Source organism: Gopherus flavomarginatus, chromosome 4 (genome assembly GCF_025201925.1).
Source record: "Gopherus flavomarginatus isolate rGopFla2 chromosome 4, rGopFla2.mat.asm, whole genome shotgun sequence".
Taxonomy (NCBI): Eukaryota; Metazoa; Chordata; order Testudines; family Testudinidae; genus Gopherus; species Gopherus flavomarginatus.
Genome location: NC_066620.1, coordinates 108,933,860 through 108,951,408, shown reverse-complemented (window position 1 = coordinate 108,951,408; position 17,549 = coordinate 108,933,860). Strand labels below are relative to the sequence as shown.

The 17,549-nt window shown below is 38.8% G+C and overlaps 1 long non-coding RNA gene across 1 annotated transcript in view; it reads left to right on the top strand.

Annotated features, from left to right (window-relative positions):
- The window catches only part of LOC127049364 (uncharacterized), a 439,699-nt gene extending 422,525 nt beyond the window's left edge, over positions 1 to 17,174 (top strand). Inside the window, exons 2-3 of the long non-coding RNA XR_007773965.1 lie at positions 15,984 to 16,239; positions 17,120 to 17,174. This is a non-coding gene — a long non-coding RNA (uncharacterized LOC127049364). The remainder of the gene's footprint in view (positions 1 to 15,983; positions 16,240 to 17,119) is intronic.
- The last annotated feature ends 375 nt before the right edge of the window (positions 17,175 to 17,549 follow it).

Genomic DNA, 17,549 nt, shown 5'->3' with positions numbered 1-17,549 from the left:
CCAATTCTACCAATTAATGCTAGTTGTAGTGTTTTTTTTTTTGTGACACAGACACCTCTCCACTAGGAAATGGACTAAGGTCATTCACTCACTTCACAGAGGCTACCAAAAAGCTGTTCTATCTAATTTTATAATTTGACATTTATTATATCATAACTTGTTGCCATAAGATTGGGGTCAGATATTGAACAAGACTGCGTGATCAAGAGGTAGAGGCTTGCCTAAGAAATATTAAAGGAAAGAAAATTATGTGGGAGGTGAGGACTAAAAGTGGAGTTTCTTTGATATAATCAGAACATTTACTCTAGAGTAAAATTATGTCTTTAAAATTAGAATTTAGTTTTCAAAAGAGAAAAACTAATAGACTAAGGTTACTTTCAAACACATGATATACAAAACAATTGTTATGCAGTCTTTCCAATTTTAAAATGTTTATTGGAGATGATGACCTATGAAGTGTATTGGAAAAAGGCTGAGATATAGGAGGTGCTGAGGTAATTTAACTTTATCCCTATTTTACCTCTAGAGGGAAAGAATATTGATTGACAATTTTTTTAAAGAAAAAAAGCTTATGCACAATAGACAGAGGAGACAGTTTTAGCTGATGTGGTTGCATTTGTTCTGTAAAAGTAGGATAGCTTTGATTTTGTTTATTTGAGGAGGATACTGGTGCTATTTTTCCCCACTAGTAGCTCTTGATCTATTTCTTTGAATCTGTCTCTGAATAGCACTAATGTTTTTCTCCCGAACCAAACCAAAATCACTGGAATATCTGTACATAAGACTTGCCCCCCCATGCTCAGTGATTTAGAAAAGAAAACCTTGAATGAGCATCCGGTGTGCAAAAAAATGTTTAATACCTCAACAGGAAAGAAAATAAATACAAGGACAGCAGCAAGCCATATAGCAGTCAATATCTAGTGTGATAATCTTGAGTGGCTAAACTCAATGCAGCTATCTAATTAATTGCAACATTTTCCAACTGCTGGAAAGGAAGCCTGTAAAGATTTCCAGTGACTCCCCAATTCTGTTTGAGTATGACTGGTGCATTTGTTTGATGTTACTAGCATTGTCTGTGACAGCAGCTGAATTTTCCAGATGTTTCCTCAATGACAGGAAATATTTAAGCTTTCTGGTGTCCAAGTACTTCTTCAATATTTCCAGCTTCTTTTCACAAGCTACTGATGTTTACTAACATGATGTCAAGTATCAGAGGGTAGCCGTGTTAGTCTGGATCTGTAAAAGCAGCAAAGAATCCTGTGGCACCTTATAGACTAACAGACGTTTTGGAGCATGAGCTTTCGTGGGTGAATACCCACTTCCTCAGATGCATGCATCTGAGGAAGTGGGTATTCACCCACGAAAGCTCATGCTCCAAAATGTCTGTTAGTCTATAAGGTGCCACAGGATTCTTTGCTGCTTTTACTAACATGATGTGTTTCACCATTTTTGATCTTGAAGTTCTACATTCAGTTTGAACTATGAGTAAAATCAGCAAACAGCATCTAGACATTCAGCCACCACAAGTTCATTAATTCTGTGCAATCGTCCTTTTTGAACTAAGAGTAACCTGACTTCTTACAAAAATTCCATAAAATGTCCAAGATCATGCCCCTGACATAGCTCTCTGACACTGTTATGCAATGAGCAGAGATGAAATTCATAACTTATTTTACCACCTTTGTTCACAAATTTCTAACCTGGCTTTGGAACACAACATCTCTTGATGAGTTGAAATTCCACCTACTGGTGACTGACATACTCAGGAAGATATTGATGGAAATCTGCTTTGCATCGGACCATGCTAGCAGCTCTCTCCTCTTCTTACATGTTCAATATACTAATGTCTGTCTTTGAAAATGCCTGAGCCACTGCACAGAAAATACCATGTACAATTGTTCCTGACAATGTCAATAATTTTAACTTGTTTTTCCTCACACTTTGTCTTTTTGATAACTGAGAACTTAAATAATTAACCAGCAGCTTCAAGTCATGTTCAAGCTGTATGCATGTCTCCATTCATATGACAGATTTGGGATGAAATTCTGGTCCTACTGAATTCAATGGAAGTTTTGAATATGTGTTTCAATAGGGACAAGATTTAGCCCTCTGCCTTCATCTGTGTTTTGTTACACAGTAGCTCTTTAATTATAATTTATTATAATTTCAGGGGGCTGTAACTGAAATACTTTAGAAACTTCTTCCTTTAGGAACAGGGAAGTCACTTTTCTCATCTTATTTAGGAGAAGCACTTGCATGAGGATTGATTCTAAGGTTATGCCTTCACTACAGTTAGCCAAGGTGTGGCCGCTAATTCCTCTTCAGACCAACCTGAAAATTTTAAGACCAGGCTTCAGGGCACTTTAAGAGTGGGTGAACACACTCAAGTGAGGATATAGACTTGAATCTGGGTTTTGCTTCAGCCCAGGCTGACAACTCACCATCTTCGTGATGAGAAGGCAGACTAATTAAGCCCAGGTGCTATTCCAGAATTCCAGATGGGCTGTCCTTTGTCTAACTCCTCCCTTCTTCCACACTGTATTTGAACCCCACATTTGCCTGTTCCATGCCTGCTGTGCATCTGCAGCATTTTAATAGATGCTGTCCAAGAAATCACCCTTCCATGCTGCCAGCTGGCAGAAATGGAGAGGCAGAGTATTCAGTTGGGTGCCTTATGATTCACTTTGTGGTTTTCAGACTGAATTCTTTAACAATATTCTCATTAAAAGTTATTGCTGGCAAATGCTCTTTGCTTTTACCTTCACAACTGTCTTTACTAATAATGAGTAACTCCAATTGCAAGTTATTTACATGAAGTATTTTTCTCCCATCACTGCCACAGATAGCTGCTCCGTGCTAGTTGAGAAAGAGAGAGTGCCCTGCAAACAAATTCATAGAGCACCCCAGTATAATGCACTGCTTAGAACCATGGGGTATCCCCCAAGATCCATCCCAGTTCATAGGCTAGTACCGCACCTTTGTGGTTGTAGTCACATGGGTCTGACATAGGTAGCACTTTGTAGTGGGGGACACTCTACCAAACTTAGGCAAACCTGGCTAACTGTGAAGTGAAGATCTCTGCTAAATATAGTTTTTGTTCTGTAACACTCAGCTCAGGACAGATAGTGTAGTCAAATGTGTGAAAAATAAACACTTTCTAAGAATGCCTGTGTTTCCAGTGACTGACTTGGTAAAGATCAAGTGATCATAGGTCCCGATTTTACCCTGTTTTTCATATAATATTATTTAAGAACATTTAAGTGTCCCAATTTTTTATCTTATCCATAAAAGTATGGGAGGTTACAATTACAAAACATTAAGACATTTTGTTAGTACTATAATAAGTAGAAATTGCTGAGTGTAGTGTGTACAAATACACCTCTACCTCGATATAATGCTGTCCTTGGTAGCCAAAAAATCTTACCACGTTATAGGTGAAACCATGTTATATCAAACTTGCTTTGATCCACTGGAGCGTGCAGTCCCCCTCCTCCACCCCGGAGCACTGCTTTACCGTGTATTATCCAAATTCATGTTATATTGGGTTGCATTATATTGAGGTAGAGGTGTAGTTCAATTGGCATGTTAGAAGTTGATAGTAGTGACCCCAGGGCACACTTACCAAAAATGTTTGTTTTTTAAAGGCAAAGTTACAATAAAATATTAACATACTACATTGTACACTACTTGTTCAGGATCAGGTTAATTTTCAAAGAACTTGGCTAAAGTTTCTGGCTTGCTGGCTGGGAAGCCTTCCTCTGAGTATGCTAAAAAGAGTGACGAATTCTCTAAATACCTATCCTCTTTTTAGTGCTTTTCTTGTGTATGGTGTGAAAGCTTTTCCATTATAAGGATAGTCCATATTTGATTACACCACAACTCCATAGGAAGATGGGTCACTTTTTTCCAGTAATATGCAACAAAAAGTTTAGCTGCTAACAATAACAAAAAACAATTTGTCATTATGTTTAAAATGTAGAGCCTTTACCGGAGTGTTAAGTAAGCAGGTCAGGGGATTTCTAAGAAGCCAGCATTTTGTCATAAGATGAATCTGTTTAATATTTTTTCCCCAAATCATCTAATTCCTGGACACAAACACCAGATGTGCAAGTATGTTCCCCATTCCCTACAATCCCTCCAACAGTGCCTCACTAGAAATATGTTAGATCTTAATTGGAGTCAAATGCTACCTATTCAGTAATTTATAAATAAATTGAGCTATACAAACTGAAGATGTATGTCTCTATTCCCACTCATTCATATCTCTGTCCAAAGCTCTGTCACACCTTTTTGTCTGGATTATTCTCTTATAAATATCTTTTTCAGTCAAAACTGTATAAATTTTAGCAATTAAACCTTTTGTTCCAGCTTGCTCCTGGGTCAACTGAACAAATATGGTTAAAGGTCTGCCTCATATCCAGATTTTACAATAAAATGTCTGACTTGTCAATATTGAAAATATGGGATCTTGGTCTTATTCATGTTATTACATATCTCTTGGTACAATTTCAAATCAGGATCCCCGAACAACTGTCCAAATTGAGTAGTCTCAGCTCTTACCCACAATAAATATTCACTTCAATATTTCCTAGGAATATTTCCTGATTACTAATGAAAGAAACTAAGGGATAGGGCCTTGACAACAGGAATTAAGAACATTTCTCCAGCTGCTAAGGTGGACTGTATGAATGGGTGATTTTTTTTATTTCTGATGACCTAAATTTCAACCCAACAATTACTATGAATAGCTATATTTGGGCTTCAATGATGTTTAAGTTTTACCACACATTCTAGGTGTATTTTTGTCTTTCTATGAATATTTCATTACCTTAAAAATGTTGCCTCAAGTATGTCCTTTTTTCCCCATTATGGTCAAGTTAGGCAAGGGCATGCTGTGAATGTCTATTAGTGACTACAGAGACACTTCCAGCTCCAATGGACTGAGTGATTCTGGATTTTTTCTCTTGGCAAATAGAAATGGAAGGCTTCTTACCTCTTTCAGTATCCTGGAGAAAGTAGTCCTGCCCTGAAGCAAACTGGCACTGGTCATAGAGAAAGGTCATCTAGGAGCCAGTACCTGAAATCTCTTGGAATTTTGTTTGGCTTGGGGGTTAAGATCCCAGTGAAGGATTGCAGTATAATCTTTCTATTTTTAACATCTGTGCTGTAGGACTGTAGAGCAGAGCTTACCAGAGGGAACACTGAAAGCTTGAGTACATCTAGACTGAAGTTAGAATTTTCAGCTCAAGTAGACAAACCTGCTCTACGTCTGAATGAGCTAGTGTGCTAAAAAATAGCATGTAGCTGTAGCGATGCGAGCAGCAGGAGGGGCTAGCCACCCCAAGTATGAGCCTACTGTCTCAGATGGAATTATACTGTGGGCAGCTAGCCCCTTCCAAAGCCTGCACCATTGCAGATATGCTGTATTTTTAACACCCTGCCTTGATCAGAACAAGATTTACTCAAGCTGGAAATTACACCTTCCAGCTCCAGTGTAGATATACCCTGTGTGCTTTCAGACCTTTTCAAATGTTCCTTCCCTCTACTGGGGCCCTCACCTGGATCTCGCCCCCAGCTGCAGAAGGATATACCCCAACTAGCCACAATATGAGGAAGACAGAGACTCCACCCCTCTGTCTCCCCATTACTGTCTCATGGCATCAGAGACCAAACAATTCAGTTAAGTGCAAAGTGCTTAACTAGGAACTTCACTTAATTGAGACACATTTCAGGGACCAGATTTAAATCCATCTATACTTGATAGCAATGAAGCCTGCTGAAGGGGACAGGTGTCACACGATAGATGCATTACAATGTTTAGGACTTTCAGGTGTCTTAATCTCATGTGGGTTCCATCCATTTGCTTTTTTAACAATTTTTGGTCTCCTTAGCCTGGTATTGGTTTATCACTGCCTCTTCCAGGGGTTCCCTCTTTTTATGCTATTTACAAATCCTAATCTGCCATCATGGGCATCTTGCAGTTGTCCTTTGACACCTGGAAATAAAAGGTCAAATCACTTTCCTTCTGCAGATGATGGGCTTGATTCTCTACTGCCTGTCATCTTGTGTAGCCAGTTACACCTGTGATTTGCACTCACTTGGCACAGGTGTAACTGAAAAGCAGTAATCAGACCAGTGTAGCCTCTCAACTCTGTGGGTCTGTCCAATTTAATATGGTGCATTTTTCAGCTCCCATGGCAGCAGCATTATTACTAAAATGGTGCCTTCGGTTAATTAAGAATTTCTTTCAGTGGGAAGAAAAGACCATCCATCAAGCCAAACCAGCCAAGAGTTTGCTGTATACATGAAAAATCTCTTTAAATATTTCCCTTCAGCAATCACAGATAGTGGAACTTCCACCCAGGCATTATCAAGCACTAGCCTTGAACATGACAAGACTTGTTGATAATTTTATTCCCCCGCAAGCTCTCAGATGGAAAAGCAGAAAGTGCCTGGAGTGGGAGAACAAGGATCACAGTGTGACATAACAAACACAGTGATGGGTAAGGAGGACAAGGCTACAGCAATAAGACAGCTCACTGAATTTTTTTGGAGATTTTCATTCAACAATTATGCAATTTCCATCCCACCGTTTTTGACAATCAGTGAAGATAATGCAACTGTTTAGCTATCAGCTCTATTTCAAACATTCTTTTTAGACCTGTGTTGCACCAAACTGTCAGCTATAATGTTTCTACTTTGAGATAGAGAGAACATATCTGTCTTTGGCTGACTTTTAGGGATAAGCAAATAGATTTGTATAAAATAAACTCTGATACAAACCTTTTCCCCAAAACTAACACTGAGGGTTTTTTTTTTCTTGTTGAGGTTTTATATAAGTTTGACTGGAAAAAAGCTATGCTCCTCAATACTTTTTGGACTGGATTCTGGTCTCATTCTAGTTTTACACCATAATGATTTCAGTGGAGTCATTCTATTTACCTTTCAGACTAGCAGCCGTGTTAGTCTATACCCACAATATTTTTTTACCTTGATTCTGATCTTTATTCAATCTTGCTGTTTTTATCTGGCTGCAGGATGTGAGGAGAAAACATAAGAATGGCCATACTGGATCAGACCAATGGTCCATCTGGCCCCGTTTTGTATCTTCTGACAGCGGCCAATGACACTTGCTTCAGAGGGAATGAACAGACCATTTAATCATCAAGTTATCCATCCCCTGTTGCCCATTCCCAGCTTCTGGCAAACAGAGTCTAGGGAGACTTCAGAGCATGGGTTTGAATCCCGGCTCATCTTGGCTATCCTCCATGAACTTATCTAGTTCTTTTTTGAACCCTGTTAGAGTTTTGTCTGTGTGTTGTGTGAAGAAATACTTCCTTTTTTTTGTTTTAAACTGCTACCTATTAATTTCATTTGGTGACCCCTAGTTCTTGTGTTATGAGAAGAAGTACATAACAATTCTTTATTTACTGTCTCCACACCAGTCATGATTTTATATCTCTCTATCATATCCCTCCTTAGTTATCTCATTTCCAAGCTGAGAAGTCCCAGTCTTATTAGTCTCTCCTCATTTGAAAAGTGTTCCATACCCCCAATCATTTTTGTTGCTCTTTTCTGAACCTTTTTCAATTCTAATATATCTTTTATGAGATGGGAAGACCACATCTGAACACAGTATTCAAGAGGGGGACGTACAATGGATTTATATAGAGATCATATGATATATTCCATCTTATTATCCCTTTCTTAATGATTCCCAACATACTGCTCACTTTTTTGACTGCCGCTGCACATTTAGTGGATGTTTTCAGACAACTATCCACAAAGACTCCATGATCTCTTTCTTGAGTGGTAACAGCTAATTTAGACCCCGTCATTTTATATGTATAGCTGGGATTATGATTTCCAATGTACATTACTTTGCATTTGTCAACACTGAATTTCATCTGCCATTTTGTTGCCCAGTCACTCATTTTTGTGAGATGCCTTTGTAACTCTTTGCAGCCTGCCTGGGATTTACCTATCTTGAGTAGTTTTGTGTCATCTGCAATTTTTGCCATCTCACTGTTTATCCCCTTTTCCAGATCATTTATGAATATGTTGAGATATGAATGAAAAATCAGTTATTTGGTATTTTCAAGCTGAACCAAACCAAGAAGTACTCTAATCATCATCATGAGACAGTCCGGTTTTATGAGAATGAAATAGGTTTGGATAAGTAGCATCCAAACTTTTGACTGTTCGTTCAAATTTAAACTGAGGTTAATCACTAGTGATATATGCTTCTCTCATCTTTCTCCAAATAAATAGACCAAATAATCAGGTATGTACATTTTCAACTGAGGATCTCACCCATTCTTATATTATCAGCTGTAACATGATGTCACACTATGTTTGGTTATAACATGTTAGACAAAGTCATGAGTTTGTTGTTTTATGAAACGTTGTAGGAACTAAGAGAAACTTGAAGCGAGTAACAATTACATTTTTCAGACAGACTCATATTTTTCTTATGGGGATATTCATGCATATCTGCAGTATTTTCTCATTATGATTGCTGTAAGCACAAACTGCTATGTTTTGAATTATGTCTTTAAAATTGCCTTTTCATTTCACGGTAATAAGAACAAAATCTTTGATAGCTGCCTGAATTGTAAACTTTAAAACATAAGCACATTTTCATGTTCTTCTCCTCTTTTATGATTGATGTATTTAAGAAAAAATAACTGCTTTTCATTTTAGTTTCTGATGGCAAATCTGTATTGCTTATATGGAGGAGGGAGGAAAAGGATACTGAATTCTTTACTATACAGCTGAGTGGATCAGAATAATAAGATAACAACATAATATATTGCAGAGAAATATGCTTCCACACATTTTCATTTTAGACTCACAGAAGTCATTCACTCTCTAATTTTTGTCAAATAGAATAACAAAACTTGACACTCAGGGGAAAAACCTACTAACAGATATTGTCACAAGTATACATGCAGTCACAGTATCACCTGCCAAAAAAAAGTAACCTCACAGTGAGGAATGAGTTTAGGATGCAGTAATATCACTCTGTCCATTAAGGTATGGTTCTGGGAAGCCATATACTAGTAGGGAGTTTGAGCTATAATGATGCCTTAGTATTGTGATTTCAAGCACCATCTTCTTAACCAGCTTTTGCACTTTTATGCTTGTTCTGAGGATTATTCATTTATTTATGTATCGCTAGAATTCAGCTCTTTAACTCAATAAAGCAGAGTCGTCCTAAGAGCAGCTTCCCCATCATAATTTTTGACTGCACTTGGAATGTCTTATCATAGTTGGGAGTCCAGTGCTAAGACTTGGAATTGCTTAGAACCACTAACAAAGTATTAAACTGAGACCCATTAACAAACTATTTGTTGATCCATTTGTACTCTTGTGTATTTTTTTTCCTGGGTATCCAAACAAGTAAAATGGAAAAGAATCAAAGAACTCTTACATATTACACTTTGCCAGGCATACAGATTATTATATCTACAGAATTATAGTATTGATTTTACCCTTTTATCTTGACACTTGCATTAGATTTACTTTTTAAATTTTAACACAAACAATTATGCAAACTGACTAATAGCAAAGCTTCTCTTTTTTCTTCTTCTTTTGCACTTTTGATGCCTTAGGCTAGTATAGTCTTGTTAACTCAAGAATGCTGGGGAAGGTTTGTGAAGGCCTGTACTTAAAGATGCTCAGAGACCACGGTGGTGCGTGCAGTAGAAGAAGAGAACCTAAATAGAATAAATTATCTACCTACTCAATGGCAAATGGCATGGCTATACACTTTAAAGCCAATATTCACTTTTACAAAATAAAAAATCTCTGTGCTCTTGGAACTCATACCCACTGTTTATACAAGACCCTAGCATAAACTGACTTTGTTGCTGGAGAGGCAGTAGGTCAACAAAAAAAGTATATGTAACATTTTTAGTGATACGCTTCTGACACTATAATAATATTAATAGGTTTCAGAATAGCAGCCGTGTTAGTCTGTATCCGCAAAAAGAGCAGGAGTACTTGTGGCACCTTAGAGATCAACAAATTTATTTGAACATAAGCTTTTGTAGCCCACGAAAGCTTATGCTCATATAATAATACTGATAGTAAGCAAAGATGTCAATGAGTCAAAGCCATACATTGACCTGTGTCCGAACATACACAAATTAGCTGCAATCTAGTTCACTAAATAAAACAGTTTTAGACTGGGATCAGGGCCCTAGTCAGTTCTCATTGAGATCAATAGGAGTCTTTCCCTTAATTTTAATGGGAGTTTGTTCAAATCTTAAAACTTCTTTTAGACTGGAAAATAATAATTCTTTGTTCTAAAATGGTAACACAAATAGTGGAAAGAAAACAATTTCTAATATAAATATCTGATAGCGTCCCCTTAAAAGGACAGAACAGAACTTTTTACAATGATATCTGAAAATGCTGTTTTTAGTAAAAAAACAGAACTCTGGCCTGTCCTGACAGTTCTTGCAAAGCCAAAATTCCCATAGTTTTTAACATGAGTGTTGCATGATTAATAATTATAGGATCAGGCCCTTTATAGAGCAATATTTCATTTAGCCACACCCCAACTGCACCATTACAAGACAGGCCATTGATGTATTTTGGTTGCATATAAACCTGGTAATAATGTAACTGATACTCTCTTCCTAAATTGCTGGAAAAAGAAATGCTGACTCTTGGAGCTGGGGTGTTAGAATATGTAACGTATGTCAAAGAGATGAACCTCCACATCATTCTTCACTTCACTCTTTATGTTTTTCATTATGTCCCTTATTTTCAGTCTGTCATGCATTGTAAAGGCTGGTATCACATATATGGGACTTGGCAGGTTGACAGTCATGTAACTAAGCATCCACAATTAAAGTTTAATTAACACTGAGCTGCAATGAAAGCTCTGTGGAAATGCACAAAACATCAAGCAGAATGCATAATGGATTCATTCTAATTAATGTTAACAATGAATACCAAATCGAATCTTAATTGTAACTGTGGTGCACCGAGAGCTGCATAGATGGGCAAGGTGACTTGAAGGTAATAACATTTTTTAGCCTTCCTGTTAATCCTTTATTACATTACAATGGAAGTGTCCAAGTTTTTGTGAATCTGGATACCCACCACACACTGTCTGACTGGTAGACACCTTTTTTCATCATTCTTCGCTTAGGAAAGTGGTACCATAGAAAAAGATGAACAGCTATTCTTTCTGTCCAACACCAGGACACATAAAGAGTTCATGAATGCTTCATGATGCCATATTAAGTTAACAGTATGCTCGCTGTGCACAATAATAAAGTGAGACATTTGTAAAAAGATACTCCTGCCTGCATATTATGGTAGGAACCTGTGGTGTAGGAACCAGTGGCTGTACTGTACTGACAGTTGGGTCTTTCCTAGAATGACATTATAGCACAATGGAATTAATTCAATAGTTACTCTTGATGTATACCAGTGTGAGCAAGAGGAGAAGCAGATAGATTCACCAGAATGGTTGTAAATATGGAACATACAAAGGATGTGGAAACACTGTATGTCTACGCAAATTCTATTTGAATATTCATTAGAAGTTTGAACAGATTATTTTGCAGTTAATATACAAATGCACATCAGAAAATTGAATGGAACTCCTTTATTTTAGACTAGTGAAGTTATAAACAGCGAATGAGAACAGGGGAGAGAATGAACAATGAATAAAAAAAGTCAACATTATGCAAGAAAAATATCCAGATTCTGATTTCCATTACATCATTTTAAACTGGAAGTAACTACATTGGCTTCAGTGGAGTTACAGATTCTCCTATTTTACGTTGGTGAAAATCTGAGGCAACTCCATGGAATTTAATTGAATTATGCTGGTGTAAAAACAGTATAAGTGAAAGAAGAATCAGGCCCAATGACTTGTAATGGTGTTGGGACTCACCACTGTGGCACCTCCCGCTGGTTGCTCAGAGAATTAGCTCAGTCCTCAGCGGGGCGCCCACTGCTGGTGGAGTCCCATCCATCCTCTACTCCTTTGGTGGTGTTATCTGAACCCACGTTGCTTCCCACTCGGTGGCATCCTCTTTAGGACACTGCCCTCTGGAAATGCCCACTGCTCCGGTCTCATCCTCTTCTGTGGGTCTGGTGTTATCAGCAGTCCTTCTCTGTGCCCCATCCACCATAGTCAACCACACTCCAAAGTCTAACCCCTAGCGTCAGGGGTCTGGTGCAGTCCACTCTCATCACATCTACTGGCTGGGTGTTCGTGCAAAGGGGAATGGGGGGACTGAGGCCTGCAGTCTACACTGGGTCCCGACCCAGAGACTCTTCGGTGGCAGCCTTCCTGCTCTCCTTCTCTCCTCTTGTGAGCCTCTCTCCCTGGGCCGCTTCCCCTTTGGCCCCTTTGCACCGGCTAGGCCCTTCCCTCAGGGCCTGCAGCCTGGCAGGTAGCTTCTCAAGAACTTGAATTAATAGACAAACTAGATACCATTAACTTAGATTTGAACAGAGAATGGGAATGGCTCGGTCATTACACTAATTGAATCTATTTCCCCATGTTAAAGTATCCTCACACCTTCGTACCAACTGTCCGAAATGGGCCATCTTGATTATCACTTCTAAAGTTTTTCTCCCCTGCTGATAATAGCTTCTCTTAATTAATTAGCCTTTTACAGTTGGTATCGGTACTTCCACCTTTTCATGTTCTCTGTATGTATAAATATCTTCTTACTGTATGTTCCATTCTATATATCCGATGAAGTGGGCTGTAGCCTATGAGAGCTTATGCTCAAATAAATTTGTTAGTCTCTAAGGTATCACAAGTACTCCTGTTCTTTTTGCGGATACAGACTAACACGGCTGCTACTCTGAAACATGGTAAGACTGGCATAGTGATCCAGGAGTTCACATTTGTTACTGGCTTGCTGATACAGATTAACGCGGCTGCTACTCTGAAACCTGTCTTTAGGCAAATTGATTATCCCAAGGGTGAAAAAAGTATTGTAGGGGCGAAACAGGCAGTCAATTTAAAAGCATTGCAAGTGGCATCCGACGTAAGTCGGGTGTTGTAAGGCCAAGGACTCCCTATACTAGCAGGAATGTTCACTAAAATGGAGATTGTTAGGGGATTATAGCTGAATATTTGTGAAAAGCAATTCTGAAGTTGGAAATGCCAGTATTCGCACAAGAAACCTGACTGTAAGAACTGTGCTTTTCTATGGCAGTCAATAGATCCACTATTCACACTGATGTCCTGGAGATTAAAACCTGGCCCTTAGAACCACTAGGTTGGATCTTGGAAGCCCTCTGTGTGCACAGCTTCCTTTGATTGAGGTTATGGGTCTATTACCAGAGTGGATGGATGAGGTTCTGTTGCCTGCAATGTGCAGGGGTCAAACTAGATGATCATGATGATCCCTTCTGGCCTTAAAGTGTATAAACTGGGCATTTCACAAATTGGGAACTTGACAGATTGTGGCTGTTATCACAATAACATGACAGCAGGAAAATTTAAGATAGCATATACTGGAAAGAACAGGATACACCAAGTCATGTGGAGAGAAAAACAAAGGGCCAACCAATAATAGCTTACAAAAATAGCAAACCACTTGTCTTGTGGGTTTTTTCTCATTTCTTTACATCCACCAAAGCTATATTTTTCAAAGGGGTGAGAACAAAAATAATGAAACCGTTTATAAGGACAGATGTAATTCTCTCTTTTGATACACTCGTTCACTGTCTATTATGGACTTTTTATCTTAAAAGGTTTTCACAAGAATGATAAAAAATAGTACAAATATTCCCATGGCAGCCTACAAATTATAATAAGTGAGCCTTATCATTATTCTCCACTCTGTTACACCAATTTAGCTCCAATTAAGTCAATGGATCAACACCAGTGTCAAATCAGCATAAAGGAATGGAGAATTATGTCCTTCATGGTCTCTCTGTGGTCCTAAATGAACATTAATAGTTTATTAATAATAATAGTGTACTATAACTTGCACCTGCATGATCTAATCTTCTGGTTTTCATGTATGTACAAGTACCACTGGGACAACAGAACGATTGTCTTGCAAAATACTGCGGAAATGAGGCCCATTTGGGCACAGTTCTGATTCTGTATTTCACTTTTGACTAAACTGAAAGTAAACTAAATAGTCAAATTCCAGACTTTTCATTCCTACCCCATTCCTTTACCCACATTTCCTCTCACTCCTTGCATTATATGCTTTCCAGCTTCCTACTGTTTTGTCTATATAACTCAAGCATCTTATCTTTCTTTTCTCTTTCTCCCTCCTCCCCCAGCTGCTACCTGGCTTACACATCAACATTTACCTTCTTCAGGTTTATTGAGGATTTTAATGGGGGTTACAAACCCAATACTGAGTATAGGCAGAAGGGAGAGGACTAGGTGGCAAGCAACTAGGTGGACCATGCCCAAAATAGCTGTCAGAACTGCCAGTCATGGAGGCATGCACCCACAGCTGTGATCAATAAGGAAAACAAGCCCAGCAATAAAAGAAGAACAGAAAGAGCCCATGAGGAAGAAAGACCTAAGATAGCAGAGGGGTAACAGTCCTATCCTAGACTTTCTCTAAGATACCAATAGGGAGACAAAGGAAAACTGTAAGGCCTAGAGTTTAAGGGCTGAGTGACTCATTTTAGGTCAAGTTGATGGACTAGGATAATTGGAGATGAAGAGAGGGAGATCAGTTAGGAAAAGTCTGAAACAGTTCAAGAGGCTGCCCCATGGGCAATTGATGAGGACTTGACAGTGCCCTCCCGCCCCCCAAAAAAAAACTGCAAGAGGCAGTTACACAAGCCCTAATACAAACTTAGGGTTCCATTCATGCCATGTTCTCAAAAGAGGGCTTAAATTGGATTTAAGGGATGAAAATTCCCTTGTCCTGGCTTTCTGCCATATTACTGAATTTCATCTGTTAAGAATAGATACTCATGAGTGGAAAAAAGTCACACTGATATTTTCCTTAGAGACAACTTAAAGAATTGTCTGGAGAATTTGGTTCCATGGGTCTCCCTTTCTCCTTGCCGCCTCACTGTTGTTATGGATTCTCATTTACCCAAATTCTGATTTTGGGAGGGAGCAAACACTAGTTTGTTATGCACTAGTAAATGACCACAGTAAAAGAAGAAACATTCTCCAGCTTTCCAAAGGAACTATTCATGTGACAGGAATTACACACAAGTAGATGTTTGCAGGGTCAGGACCATAGGAGGTGATTTCAGCAGAGGAACAATTTACAGAATTAGTTAAACTTATACTGAATGTACATTATTTGCTATTATTTCCAGTGCAATTACTGGTTAATTGTGCTATATGCTTTCTGTTAAATGCAGTATAGTATTCACTTATGCAATTATCTTGTGACATCACAAAATAAGTAAGTTGCTGCTTCTGTACTAACTTGAATTTAAAGGGGTAGACTTTCCCAGTTACATCATTGTGAATCTGGAGTATCTATTGATTTTAATGGATACTCTGGATTTATTACAGTTTAAGAGCAAACAGATTTTGACCTAACCCCTCAAAATGCCTACAAGGTTTTCATTGCTTCTCCATTTATATTGTGTGACAATGAGCCTGTTTTGTCACATCAGGCTTCAGCATTTCTCCCTCTGGCATTGATGGGTCCTGGGGTAAATCAGTCCCACTCCTGAGGTTTAGTACTTCACATTGGTTTAATTACAATATTTACAGGGTAGGCCTTAGGGATGGCCCACAAGCTTCTTTAAATAAAAAGAAAAATTACATTTCCTAACTCCCATCACAGTATTTCTTCTTCTTATGCTAGCTACCCTCTCTAATACACTTTGGGCCCAGCTATGCTGGGAACCAAGACTCCTTCCCCAAACAGAAATATACACAAGATTTCCCTTTATCAGAAAAACCAGCTCTTTACATTGGAGAAACCTTGTCTCCTGGCTGCACACAACCCTTCTGCATCCTGTTTCTCATCCCTACTCCCTTTTTTCTCTCACCGGAGAAGATTTTTAAAAGTCACAATGTCAGGGACTCTAACCCAGACGGCAAAGTTCATTGTCTGACCGCGAGAGAGACAGGCAACACCAGCAAGGTCCGATCAAAAGCTCTTTATTGACAAGTGCACGCATCAATAGAGAGCAGCTCGTCTCCAGAGACAACCAGCCTGCTCTTTATATCTTAGTATAAGCCTATATAGACAGTTCCGTCGCGTCATAAATTATTCACTGGAGCAACCCACCCCCTTCTTTTAACAACTTGTCATAAACAGATAGCTAAGGGTTAATGTCTCTTTCACCTGAAGCACCTGACCAGAGGACCAATCAGGAAACCGGATTTTTTCAACTTTGGGTGGAGGGAATTGAGTGTCTGAGTCTTTTGTCTTTGTTTTCCGTCTGCCTGCTTTCTCTGAGCTTTGGAGAAGTAGTTCTCCTTTCTAGTCTTCTGTTTCTAAGTGTAAGGACAAAGAGATCAGATAGTAAGTTATATGGTTTCTTTTCTTTGGTATTTGCATGAATATAAGTGCTGGAGTGCTTTGATTGGTATTCTTTTTGAATAAGGCTGTTTATTCAATATTCTTTTAAGCAATTGACCCTGTGTTGTATCATCTTAATACAGAGAGAACATTTGTACTTATTTTTCTTTCTTTTTATATAAAGCTTTCTTTTAAGACCTGTTGGAGTTTTTCTTTACTTCAGGGAAATTGAGTCTGTACTCACCAGGGAATTGGTGGGAGGAAGAAATCAAGGGGAGATTTGTGTGTTGGATCGCTAGCCTGATTTTGCATTCCCTCTGGGGAAATAGGAAAGTACTTTTGTTTCCAGGATTGGGAACGGAGAGGGGGAGTCCCTCTGTGTAGTTTCACAGAGCTTGTGTCTGTGTATCTCTCCAGGAGCACCTGGAGGGGGGAAGGGAAAAAGGATTATTTCCCTTGGTTGTGAGACTCAAGGGATTTGGGTCTTGGGGTCCCCAGGGAAGGTTTTTCAGAGGGACCAGAGTGCCCCAAAACACTCTAATTTTTTGGGTGGTGGCAGCAGGTACCAGGTCCAAGCAGGTAACTAAGCTTGGAGGTTTTCATGCTAACCCCCATATTTTGGACGCTAAGGTCCAAATCTGGGACTAAGGTTATTACACAACTAGAAACTAGGCACCTTTTAGTATACATGCATGCCTAAAGTTAGAAATATAGGGGAGTTAAAAACAAACAAAGAACAAAACCAGGGAGTGAAAACAAGGAGGCTGGGAAACTAGGGCTCTTATCAGTTCTTCGAAGGAGCTGCCCTAACACAGCACATCTGGTACTATGACAGGAATGCAGCTTCTCTCTTATCTCACTTTTTCCCAGCGCTTGTGAGACATGCTGCTGCTTCTCAGTGTTTTCCACTCAGGAATTACCCACAAACCTCTGTTAGCCTGACTTTGGTCAGGTTGGCATACCTGGTTTTGTCTGCAATATCTTCATTCAGGCCTAACAACAAGATGCCTTTAATTAGACTAAGTTGTCCATAATTAACCTGTGGTAATCTTTTTCAGTTCATAGGAAAAAGGGCTTTAACCATTCTGTGACTAA